Source organism: Erpetoichthys calabaricus, chromosome 13 (genome assembly GCF_900747795.2).
Source record: "Erpetoichthys calabaricus chromosome 13, fErpCal1.3, whole genome shotgun sequence".
Taxonomy (NCBI): domain Eukaryota; kingdom Metazoa; phylum Chordata; class Cladistia; order Polypteriformes; family Polypteridae; genus Erpetoichthys; species Erpetoichthys calabaricus.
In genome coordinates this window covers 23,345,085-23,357,831 of record NC_041406.2, presented here as the reverse complement: position 1 = coordinate 23,357,831, position 12,747 = coordinate 23,345,085, and the positions used below count along the sequence as shown (strand labels likewise).

The 12,747-nt window shown below is 39.4% G+C and overlaps 1 protein-coding gene across 3 annotated transcripts in view; it reads left to right on the top strand.

Annotated features, from left to right (window-relative positions):
* LOC114664049 (CMP-N-acetylneuraminate-beta-galactosamide-alpha-2,3-sialyltransferase 1-like) overlaps positions 1 to 12,747 on the top strand; it is a 400,960-nt gene that overhangs the window by 237,202 nt on the left and 151,011 nt on the right. For 2 of the 3 annotated variants that reach the window (XM_028818032.2, XM_028818033.2), the window contains exon 4: positions 1,600 to 1,694. The exons of the other annotated variant lie outside the window; for it this stretch is intronic. The gene's annotated coding sequence lies outside the window, so the exon portion shown is untranslated. The remainder of the gene's footprint in view (positions 1 to 1,599; positions 1,695 to 12,747) is intronic. 3 annotated transcript variants of the gene reach the window in all.

Genomic DNA, 12,747 nt, shown 5'->3' with positions numbered 1-12,747 from the left:
ACACTCAAAGGAGGAGCAGAAGGAGAGATGCGAGAGAGAGAGAGAGACAGACCTTTGTTTGGATTATTTCTAATTGGTCTTTTATTGCACATTTGGTGACCTGTTTATAATAAATTACTTTATTTTTTTACCAGGGTCATGTGGAGTACTATTGGGTCTGAGGCTTGGGACTCAGGGGCGCCCCCGTGTGGTCACAAGGGGTAAAGGATTATACCATTCTCTAAATGACTATTGAAATTTATATTCTACTCAAATTAAAGGCCATGTCACAATAGATGATTTTTCTAGCAACTTGCAGTTGTAGCTTTTACTCACACAATCTGAGGCAGTCGGTGGTGGGCACCTGTAAAGTCGATCATCTAAAGTAAATTACCCAACAACTGAGATGGACTGATCTGTGACTGGATTGGATAACATCAAACAGCTGTGAGGTTCTGTTTGGTTGGAGGGCCGGGCTCTTTGTGTGCGAGTGTTGAGAACCAATGAGTGTTCAGTCCAGTGCATAGAATGTAGCGATGTGGAGTTAAGAACACGTGTATTTGGAACCTAACAAATAGAAGAGAAGCTCCTCTATCTCATGTCTCATTCATTATATACTAAAACAGAATGGAGAAAATAAAAAAGGGGCCAAGACTGCGGCTGAAAACACCACAGCTATTAACCCTCAACACAGCGCCAGTACAGAACAGGGGATGTGGACCTCAAAAATAAATGGGAAGCTCTTCTGTCTGATGTCTCGTATTTTACATGCCATAGCAGAATGTAAAAAATAAATAAAGGGCAGAGATTGCTGCTGTTAACCCTCCGTACAACACCGTCTCCATCAGGCAGCACTCTATTGATTGTTAGAAGAAGGACAGCGAGCGTGGCTGAGCTGAAAGATTGGCACTCAGTCACTAAATGTGACATGGACTGTGATTTTCAGCCATGTAAGTTGACATGGAGGACTGATGAGATCAGTGACTGCAATCAGCAAATCTGACATACCTTACAACAAAAAGTCACGTAATGTGACATCAGCTTAAGCAAACACTTAGGTGAATTTTAACATTACTTTTATAAGATTGTCTCTTATGCAAGTTGACTTACTTTGAAAATGTTCACAGGCATTTTATACAACTGAAGCAGACAAGTTAAGTAAGTTTCTCAGAATCACACAGTCGGAAAGAGGTTGGGATTGAACTGGCATCCATGATGTTTGAGGTCTAATGCTTTAGCTACTTCACCAGGCTGCACTATATACTAGATAGATAGATAGGTAGATAGGTAGATAGGTAGATAGAAAGGCACTATATAATAGATAGAAAGGCACTATATGATAGATAGATAGGCACTATATAATAGATATACATGAAAGGCACTATATGATAGATAGATTAGAAGATCAGGTTATATATAACAAATGTCCCCGTGGGAACAAATAAAGTTCTATCTATCTATCTATCTATCTATCTATCTATCTATCTATCTATCTATCTATCTATCTATCTATCTATCCTGATCATTTATAGTAATTTTGCTTGGACACAAGAGCATTTGGATTATTTGTACACTGGACTGTCTTCCAGACCTGATGACACATCCTTGTCCCTTTTTTAGGACACCTTTTGATGACAACTAGAGGCCAGCATCACAAGGAGATAAGGAGCTCCATCGAAGTACGCATGCTAAGCAGACGTTTCCCATAGATGTTGGTAAGTTTTGTTTTTCCTTTGATTGACATATGCATTCAATCAGTTGAGTGTGTCATAAAAACAAGGTTGTGTTTTGCCTGGAACAGAGACCACTTAGCAGCCCTGTGGAGTGGAGTTTGCTTCGGTAAACTTTTTAGAGAAGGTTGTTTAGTACCAGGAGAAGAGACTTTCCGAGGAACCCTGCAGAGTGGAGGTAATTCTAACTCAGGACTGACTTCACCGCCTCAGGAAATCTAGCACCAAACTAAAAAGGCAGGCTTACTTACCAGCACATTGGTAAAAGCGGTGTTAATGTTTGTGATTTGCCAACTGTTGGAATGACAAATGTAATGCATATGTCTCTGTTATATGCTATTTGGTATGGGATTGGTAACAGCAGTGTTAATGTCTGTGATGTGCCAACTGTTGGAATGACAAATGTAATGCATATGTCTCTATTATATGTCATTAGGTATGGGATTAGTAAAATGGAATGACAAATGTAATGCATATGTCTCTATTGCATGCCATTCGGTATGGGATTGGTAAAAGTGGTGTTAATGTTTGTGGTGTGCCAACTGTTGGAATGACAAATGTAATGCATATGTCTCTATTATATGCCATTAGGTATGGGATTAGTAAAATGGAATGGCAAATGTAATGCATATGTCTCTATTATATACCATTCGGTATGGGAATGGTAAAAGTGGTGTTAATGTTTGTGGTGTGCCAATTGTTGGAATGACAAGTGTAATGCATATGTCTCTATTATATGCCATTTGGTATGGGATTGGTAAAAGCTGTGTTAATGTTTGTGATGCGCCAACTGTTAGAATGACAAATGTGATGCATACTGTATGTCTCTGTTGAATGCCATTTGGTATGGGATTGGTAAAAACAGTGTTAATGCTTTTAATGTGCCCTCTGTTGGAATGACAGAGACATAGCGTCTAGACGGAAACACAGACACCTAGAAACTTATACTTTTATTAAGGTGGATTCAGAAAGATGTATAACACCCAAAGTAGGAAGCAAAGGTAGAAAAAAAATAAGTTAACCTTTTTGGAGAAGGTTGTGTAGTACCAGGAGAAGAGACCTGCTGAGAAACCCTGCAGAGTGGAGGTAACTTCTAGAGTCGAGTGTTGATCAGTGAAATGAATCACTGTCTTTATTTTGTATTAATTAATTTTTGTGTTATAATTTTGTCATGTCATAGCACATGAACTCTTTTTTTTCTGAATGACTGCTTGCTTGGCAGAAAACTGTGAGATTTTGGAGTCCTGAGTAGTTTTTCTTTGTCTGTGATTTTCTCCACCACCCTGGTTTATCCTCAGTACATAAAGTACAGGATGCCCAAAGTCATCCATCCCGAGGACTCTGTAGCACAGGCCATCACATTGTGGGAGTGAGGTGAACGAGACAGAGACCCCACACTGGGGTCGGTCCTGCTGGAATTAAGCCTGGACACTTCCTTACCTCTGAACTGGACGAAGCAAACGTTGCCAGTATATCCGCCGTCTGCACATGTTGTATTGGTTGACCACTGAGTTGCACGTTATCTAGAATTCCCTTCAGCCAGGATGTCTTCTTTGTGGAGTTTCTATGAGTTCTCTGTAAGGACTCTGCTTTCGGCCCACACACCAAACACGTTCTGTTAGACTGAGTTGTGACTTAGCGGCGTTCACATCAACATCCAGTCTAGGTAGAGGAGGAGGGCTGGCCTTGCACCCATTGACCCCTCTGTACTCTCAAACTGGCACTTGGCTAGCGATAAAAAAGTGTTATGTGCTTCATTTATTATTTATTTGGGGAAAAAAAAAGCTGTGAACAATTACTGAGAAATCAAATTGCTTTTCTTTTTCCGACATGAAAAGTCAATTTGTTTTAGTGTCTGTGACATTTAAATATAGACTCTAAGATTGACTTACGGTCGGCAAACTTATTCCAGTCTCTCAGATATGCTTTGCTGAAATAAAATTTTATTTTTTGTATGCCACAAAGTCTACTTTGGTGTGTACTTCTGTATTAGTGAAATATTTATGTAATATTTTACATTTTGGATATTTTGTTTTATCCCAGGAATGTGAATTAGATTGATGTTACAGTTTCTGGCCCAGTATGAGTGATTAAGTGTGGCTTTTTAGGTGCCATACAATGGACTGTGTCGGGCATGGGCGTCAGAGGATCACCTTGAATGTAACACCACCCCGGGATGAGAGGGGGCACTGTTGCTAACTGTGTCGCCTCCCTTTCCCTCCACAGTGCCAAGAAGATGCCCAATTAGGTTAACTGACTCTGTCCCTTCCAGTCTGACCCCTATAAAGCCCGGGCACCCCCGGAGGTAGGTCTCCACTAGTGGTATGAGCGCACCGCAGGACAAAGAGAGCAGCCCAAAGGCTACGCTAGGTTATTCTTTGTTAAAAGTCTTTTTATTTTTCATGCCAATGAGCACTTGTTTTGCTTTAAGTCTTCAAAAAATTAAACGGGACGACCCACTTGGTATCCCAACATTTCTTTAGGCTTTGGTGATTTCCTCACCGGACGACAGTTGGTACCCTGACTTGCTTTCCATCTTTGTATTGGTGCTGTCAAGGCACACTGTCACCTACATAATTCTAAAACTGGACTGGAAGGGGTCAGGTGCCCCAGACTTCTAGGTTTGGCTGATAAAATAAAGGGCAGACGTGCGCTCTTAAATCAGGACTGACTTCACTGCCTCAGGAAAGCTAGCACCAAGCTCAAAAGGCAGGCTTACTGCCAGCACAGGCCTAAAAGTGGAGCAAAGGCTGTAAAGTCTCAAATATCCAAAGGATAGAGGGGCAAAACATGAAAAACATCTGACACTAAGAAAACTAAACAAATATGGAAATATTTAGGAAAGAGCTAGCTGTGCTACCCATGTAAAACAGGTTGAAATCTAAGGAATCAACATAGACTTTAGCTGTAACATTTGCAGTGCACTATTTTTAATGTATTTAGTGATAAAACGCATTACATTTGTCAGTCCAATAGATGGTGCGTCACAAACATTAACGCAGCTTTTACTAATCCCATACCAAATGGCATATAACAGAGACATATGCACTACATTTGTCATTCCAATAGTTGGTAAATCACAAACATCAACGCCGCTTTTATCAATCTCATACCAAATGGCATATAACAGAGACATATGCATTGCAGTTGTCATTCCAACAGATGGTGCATTACAATCATTTGAAGAATAAAATGCATTACTACAAACATTTGTGATGCACCATCTGTTGGAATGACAAATGTAGTGCATATGTCTCTGATATATGCCATTTGGTATGGGATTAGTAAAAGCTGCGTTAATGTTTGTAATGCACCATCTGTTGGGCTGACAAATGTAATGCATATGCCATTTGGTCTGTATTCATAAAAGCAGTGTTAATGTTTGTGATGCGCCAGCTGTTAGAATGACAAATGTGATGCATATGTCTCTGTTGAATGCCATTTGGTGTGTGTTCATAAAAGCAGTGTTTTTAATGTGCCATCTCTTGGAATGACAGAAACACAGCATTGGATGGAAACACGGACACCTAGACACTTATCCTTTTATTAAGGTGGATTCAAAAAGAATCAGGAAGCAAAAGTAGAAAAAAAAATATGTTGTGATGTGTAAAGTAATCACAAAAATTAAACATCCACATGCAAATCCATGCATTTTGTGATCTTGCTCATCAAATTCAGGGTCATGAAATGCTGATGTCTATGTGATATCATACTTTTTATTTTTAATAAATTGTCAAAATTTTTTTCTTTGTAATTCTGGAATATTCCGTATTAATTAATTAGAGAAGAAGTGAATTTAAATGATTTTAGCATAAGGCTTCAGCATTTAACAAAATGTGTATAAAGTGAAGGGGTCTGAATACTTTCTGATAATGCTGCATCTCACTGTTTCATAAACAGTGTAGCATAGTTACTTCAATGGACTACAAATCCCAGCAAGTCCCTGTAGTACTCTGCCACTGGGCAGCTTTGAGTGTTGTCACAGGGGTTGCCGGTGGAAATAAGGCTTGGCACAGACTTGAATGATGAGCCAGAAGAAGCTGACAAGAACTCAGTCGTTCATTTTGTATATCAGATTACCAATACAGTTACCTGAGGATTACAGTTTTTCGGATTTATGTTTGTGTCCTGTGCCTGATGTTTGTGTGGTCTGCTCTGAGTTAGTAAATGTATTTGTCTGTGGAACGTGCCCAACGTCTGCAGTTCTTCACCTACAACCTATCATGGAAGGACAAAACTTTACAAATTACACAGAAAGCTGTTCACTTGGGACTTCATTCATCTTCTGCATTGGCATCTGGAACTGAACTGTGTGTGGACTTTGTGTTGTCGTGCTTATTGTTGATCTTTTTGTACGTAGTGCTTTGTTGGTTTTTTTTCGGTGTTAATTAAATACTTATCACCATTGGGGAAATCAGGTAGGGTTTCCATATGCAGCGTTTGTTTTTTTAATATACTAGGAGGCTTTGCCCCCTGCTTGCTTCGCTCGCCAACCCCTTTTCCCCACCCGCCTGCGCTACGCGCCGTTGTGAAGTGGGGGGCAGAACGCACCCCAAGGAGACATTGCCGCTCCTCCGAAGCCCCTCTTAAACAGTGATACAATGGGAAACAAATACAGTTGGTTATACATAGACAGATAGATATATAGATATGTATGGCACTATATAAGATAGATATGTAAGGCACAATATAAGATAGATAGATAGATAGATATGTATGGCACTATATAAGATAGATATGTAAGGCACTATATAAGATAGATAGATAGATATGTATGGCACTATATAAGATAGATATGTAAGGCACTATATAAGATAGATAGATAGATAGAAAGATATGTATGGCACTATATAAGATAGATATGTAAGGCACTATATAAGATAGATAGATAGATATGTATGGCACTATATAAGATAGATATGTAAGGCACTATATAAGATAGATAGAAAGATATGTATGGCACTATATAAGATAGATATGTAAGGCACTATATAAGATAGATAGATAGATATGTATGGCACTATATAAGATAGATATGTAAGGCACTATATAAGAGATAGATAGATAGATAGATATGTATGGCACTATATAAAATAGATATGTAAGGCACTATATAAGATAGATAGATAGATAGATAAATATGTATGGCACTATATAAGATAGATAGATAGATAGATAGATAGATAGATAGATAGATAGATAGATAGATAGATAGATAGATAGATAGATAGATAGATAGATAGATACTTTATTAATCCCAAGGGGAAATTCACATACTCCAGCAGCAGCATACCAACAAAGAACAATACCAAATTAAGGAGTGATAACAATGCAGGTATACAGACAAACAATAACTTTGAATGATGTTAACGTTTAACCCCCCACCCAGGGGTGGAATTGAAGAGTCGCATAGTGTGGGGGGAAGAACGATCTTCTCAGTCTGTCAGTGGAGCAGGACGGTGACAGCAGTCTGTCGCTGAAGCTGCTCCTCTGTCTGGAGATGATACTGTTCAGTGGATGCAAACTGTCCAGCTCTATGCCTACAATAGAGCCTGCCTTCCTCACCAGTTTGTCCAGGCATGAGGCGTCCTTCTTCTTAATGCTGCCTCCCCAGCACACCACTGCGTAGAAGAGGGCGCTCGCCACAACTGTCTGATAGAACATCTGCAGCATCTTATTGCAGATGTTGAAGGATGCCAGCCTTCTAAGGAAGTATAGTGGGCTCTGTCCTTTCTTGCACAGAGCATCAGTATTGGCAGTCCAGTCCAGTTTATCGTCCAGCTGCACTCTCAGGTATTTATAGGTCTGCACCTTCTGCACACAGTCACCTCTGATGATCACGGTGTCCATGAGGGGTCTGGGCCTCCTAAAATCCACCACCAGCTCCTTGGTTTTGCTGGTGTTCAGGTGTAGGTGGTTTGAGTCGCACCATTTAACAAAGTCCTTGATTAGGTCCCTATACTCCTCCTCCTGCCCACACCTGATGCAGCCCACGATAGCAGTGTCGTCAGCGAACTTTTGCATGTGGCAGGACTCCGAGTTGTATTGAAAGGCGGATGTATATAGGCTGAACAGGACCGGAGAAAGTACAGTCCCCTGCGGCGCTCCTGTGTTGCTGACCACAATGTCAGACCTGCAGTTCCCAAGACGCACATACTGAGGTCTGTCTTTAAGATAGTCCACGATCCATGCCACCAGGTATGAATCTGCTCCCATCTCTGTCTGCTTGTCCCTAAGGAGCAGAGGTTGGATGATGTTGAAGGCGCTAGAGAAGTCCAGAAACATAATTCTTACAGCACCACTGCCTCTGTCCAAGTGGGAGAGGGATCGGTGTAGCATGCAGATGATGGCATCCTCCACTCCCACCTTCTCCTGGTTTACCTCCTCTTTGCTCCATCAGCTCCTGCTGCTCTTGCCATGTCGTGTGATCTGCACTTTGTGGGGTGCTTCGGACATTTAAAAGTGTGCACAGCAGCTGTCTTACTCTTTGTCTCACTGCCTTGTCTCTCTTCTTCTCCCCCTCATCCTCAAACACTATTCGATCTCTTTTCGCTGTTCTGCTATCTCACCAAGTAATATTTTCCGTTTGTTTGCGCTAATGTGATCTTTACTCACATTTTCTTAAGACTTTCAAATTTTCCCACTTCCGTTACCTCTAACTTGCTCTGCATGTGTATCACGAGACTTGCTTCCAAAGGTTGTAGGTATGACGTGACTTGCCCGTCTCACGGGACCTGAAAGTGTCTCTCTGTCTCTGTTCCAAAGATCACGTATCATCGCAAGATTTTTTTTTATAACAGAGAGACTTATGTAACATATTCATTACTATCAGTGCATTTCTGCCACTGTTTGACATGTCTCTGTGTATGAGGGTTAAAACTAAATGTGTTCCTGGGCTCCCCAAAATAAACAAAACTAATCTCCATTTTCGGACGGTGTGAGTCTAAGCATCTTGTTGACCATGACACCATGACAGTCACTTTAATTTACTCCCGTAGCTAGCGCAGTCCCCCAGGTCTCAATCCAACTGAGTGATTTTGGAATAAGTTGACATGGACGTGTGGCCAAAAAAAATCAGCATTGAAATGCATTTTACCATCAAGTCAGTGTGTGGACCCAAATACGTCTGGAGTATTGTGAGCATTCTGTTGAATCCATGCCTTGAAGAATTCCAGAGGCTAAAAGGGGCTGTGTCCAGTGCTGGGGAGGTGAGCCATTCATTGAGTGTCTAGCTATGTGCTCTTTATGGTGGAATAAAGAAATGCAGTAAAAATAGTTGCTTTGATTCCTGAAAGGTCAAAGAGCAAGTCACAATTAGAAGGACTCGGCCTTGTCTGGATGGGGCCTCAGGGCAGAGTCACCGTCTGTAATGGTGGCCCCTCAGCAGGATGTGGCTTTTTAATTACCATGACACACTCGGCACACACTGGTGGCTTTGCTAGTGGTCTAACTAGCCCAATTTTTAAGGCAAACTGAGTTTCTCTTTTCTAAAGCATTTAATAGATTTGATTCATTTAGCCATCAATACGTTATTGTACTAGGGCATGCTGGGTAACACATCATCATTCTACTGAGTAACAAGGGTGCTCAGTAACACCAGTGTGTTTTATTGTTTCTGTTTGATTTTTGATTCACAGGAGCAGACTACTGGTGGTGGGCATTTCAATTCAATCCACAGAATCGATTCTTTCAAACCACCTGTTTCAGTGAATCAGTTATTTTAATTCATTTTTAGGGATATCTTATACTGTAGTTCTGGGGAGAGGGGGGTCTCATCTGATCGCATCGCAAATCAATAATGTAATAATTCGTACATTAGTTTCATATATGTGTACATATGTGTGTAAATACATATATAATTAACGTTATTGCTTGTTAATGTATATTTAATTAATTACCTATAAATATATGTTTAATATATATATAAATATATAATTCATGATATATTTAACGTGATAATTTATACGGCATTGCAATGTTTCCATACACCAAGCACTATAAAACATTTAAGATGCATAATTAAAATATGACTTTACAGAATCACAAGTGAATGAGTGTTGTAAAACTCGTACTGATCTGTTCACGACTCAAACGAACGGGAATTGTTAGACTGATTCTCAGGGACTGCTGAGTCATTCAAAAATCAAATAAATGAAAATCATTGGTCGGATTCTTGGGTACTGACGCGTTCACAAGTCAAATGAACGAGGATCGTTAGATTGATTCTCGAATAGTGACTAATTCGCAAATCCAATGAACGAGGATCGTTAGATTGATTCTCGGATACTGACGATGCCAATGAGCGAGAATCATCAGACTGATTTTCAGGTGCTGACTCGTTCTCGAATCAAATAAACGAGAAATTTTAGACAGATTCTTGGGTAGTGACTCGTTCTTGAATTTGATGGTCAAGAATCATTAGACTGATTCTCAGGGAGTGACCCATTCACAAATCAGATGAACAAGAATCGTTAGGCTGGTTCTTGGGGACTGAGTGATTTGCGAATCAAATGAACAAGAATCGTTAGATTGATTTTCAGATACTTCACAAATCTAAAGAGTGAGAATCGAAAGATTGATTTTCAGATACTTCACAAATCCAAAGAGCGAGAATCGTTAGACTGATTTTCAGATACTTCACAAATCCAAAGAGCGAGAATCGTTAGACTGATTTTCAGGTGCTGATTTGTTCACAAATGAAATGAGCGAGAATCGTTAGACTGATTCTTGGGTAGTGACTCTTTCTCAAATCAAATAAATGAGAATCTTTAGACTGATTTCAGGTGCTGACTCATTAACAAGTCAAATGAACGAGAATTGTTAGACTGATTCTTGAGTAGTGACTTGTTCTTGAATTTGATGATCAAGAGTCATTAGACTGATTCTCAGGGAGTGACCCGTTCACAAATCAAATGAACGAGAATCATTAGATTGATTTTCAGATACTGACCAATTCACGAATCAAATGAATGAGAATTGTTAGACTGATTCTTGGGTACTGACTCGTTCACAGATTAGTTGATCAAGAATCGTTAGATTGATTCTCGGGAAGTAACCAGTTCACAAATCAAATCAACGAGAATCATTTGATTGATTTTCAGATACTGAATAATTCACAAATTAAATGAACAAGTTTTTGTTAGATTGATTCTCGGGTACTGACTTATTCAAAAATCAACTAAATGAAAATTGTTAGTCAGCTTCTTGGGTACTGACACGTTCACAAGTCAAATGAATGAGAATCGTTAGGCTGATTCTCAGGGACTAAGTCATTTAAGAATCAAATGAGCAAGAATCGTTAGATTGATTCTCAGGTGCTGACTAATTCGCAAGTCAAATGAGCGAGAATTGTTAGACTGATTCTTGGACAGTGACTCATTTTCAAATCAAATAAATGAGAATCTTTAGACTGATTTTCAGGTGCTGACTCATTCACAAATCAAATGAACAAGAATTGTTAGACTAATTCTTAGGTAGTGACTCGTTCACGAATTAGATGATCAAGAATCATTAGACTGATTCTCAGGGAGTGACCTGTTCACAAATTAAATGAACGAGAATCGTTAGATTGATTTTGGGATAGTGACCACTTCACAAAACAAATGAACGAGTATCGTTAGACTGATTTTCAGGTGCTGACTCATTCATAAGTCAAATGAACGAGAATCGTTAGGCTGATTCTCAGGGACTGAGTCATTTACAAATCAAATGAACAAGAATCGTTAGATTGATTCTCAGATGCTGACCCATTCACAAATGAAATGAACAAGAATCATTAGATTGATTTTGGGATACTGACCACTTCACAAAACAAATGAACGAGAATCATTAGATTGATTTTCTGGTGCTGACTCATTCATAAGTCAAATGAACGAGAATTGTTAGACTGATTCTTGGGTAGTGACTCGTTCACGAATTAGATGATCAAGAATCATGAGACTGACTCTCTGGGAGTGACCCATTCACAAATGAAATGAATGAGAATCGTTAGATTGATTTTGGGATACTGACCACTTCACAAAACAAATGAACGAGAATCGTTAGACTGATTTTCTGGTGCTGACTCATTCATAAGTCAAATGAACGAGAATCGTTAGGCTGATTCTCAGTTGAGTCATTTACGAATCAAATGAACAAGAATCGTTAGATTGATTCTCAGATGCTGACCCATTCACAAATGAAATGAACGAAAATTGTTAGTTTGATTTTGGGATACTGACCACTTCACGAAACAAATGAACGAGAATCATTAGACCGATTTTCAGGGAGTGACCTATTCATAAATGAAATGAGCGAGAATCATTAGATGATTTTGGCATACTGACCACTTCACAAAATAAATGAACGAGAATTGTTAGACTGATTCTTGGGTAGTGACTCATTCACAAATTAGATGATCAAGAATCATGAGACTGACTCTCGGGGAGTGACTTGTTTATAATTTCAATGAACAAGAATTGTTAGACCGATTTGTTGGGTAGTGACTCGTTCACAAATTAGATGATCAAGAATCATTAGACTGATTCTCAGGGAGTGACCCATTCACAAATGAAATGAATGAGAATCGTTAGATTGATTTTAAGATACTGACCACTTCACGAAACAAATGAACAAGAATTGTTAGACTGATTCTTGGACAGTGACTCATTCTCAAATCAAATAAATGAGAATCTTTAGACTGATTTTTGAGTGCTGACTCATTCACAAGTCAAATGAACAAGAATTGTTAGACTAATTCTTAGGTAGTGACTCGTTAACGAATTAGATGATCAAGAATCATTAGAGTGATTCTCAGGGAGTGACCCATTCACAAATGAAATGAACAAGAATCGTTTGATTGATTTGGGATAGTGACCACTTAACGAAACAAATGAACGAGTATCGTTAGACTGATTTTCAGGTGCTGACTCATTCACAAGTCAAATGAACGAGAATCGTTAGGCTGATTCTCAGGGACTGAGTCATTTACGAATCAAATGAACAAGAATCGTTAGATTGATTCTCAGATGCTGACCCATTCACAAATGAAATGAACGAG